Source organism: Pediculus humanus, genomic scaffold, assembly GCF_000006295.1.
Source record: "Pediculus humanus corporis 1103172108322 genomic scaffold, whole genome shotgun sequence".
Lineage (NCBI taxonomy): Eukaryota > Metazoa > Arthropoda > Insecta > Psocodea > Pediculidae > Pediculus > Pediculus humanus.
In genome coordinates, this window is record NW_002987891.1 from 428,613 (window position 1) to 429,460 (window position 848).

An 848-nucleotide genomic window follows, 5' to 3' on the forward strand; every position below is an offset into this window, starting at 1 on the left:
AAAAAAACTCTCTCTCTCTCTCTCTCTCTCTCTCTCTCTCTCTCTCTCTCTCTCTCTCTCTCTCTCATTGTTTTTCGATTTTTCAATTTTTGTTTACAAAAATCAAATTCGAAAATAGGAAAATTCCGAAATGAAAAATTTAAATATACAAATATCATCATCATCATCTACAATTTAAATCATCGACGCGAAAAAAAAAAAAAAAAAAAAAAAAAAAAAAAAAAAAATTAATAAATATAAGATGGAGGACGCGTTTAAAGTCGGTCGCCATTTGTCGAACGATTATTATTATTATTATTATTATTATTATTATTATTATTATTTTCTCCCATTATACGCGCGAGCCCGCCATTTTTTTTTTTTTTTTAATTCCTACAAAACCCATTCCAATTTATGTATAAATAAATAAATAAATAAACGAGAGTAAAGTTTATTAACTATAACGCGGATGATACCCCAATAAAATAATTTATATTATTCACGATACTAATAATATTACAACTTAATCACACATCACACAGACACACACTCACGCACACACGCACGCACATTGCAACGATTTAAAATTCATCACAATTTCAAAATAATTTATAAAAAACAAATCAAGTCCCGTATCCTAAAACACACGCACACACGCACGCACGCACACACGCACCAAACAACATAAATTTCAGATAAGTTTTCCTTAATAACCCGTAGAAATATTTCCATGTCTTTTTTCGAATGATAATTTAGGCATTTGGTTCGATATACATTTCAAAGACACACACAACAGGTCAAAAGGTTAAAATTTCAACAAAACGCAATTAAAAAAAAAAAAATCCCTGACGAGGATGAAGATTTTTCAA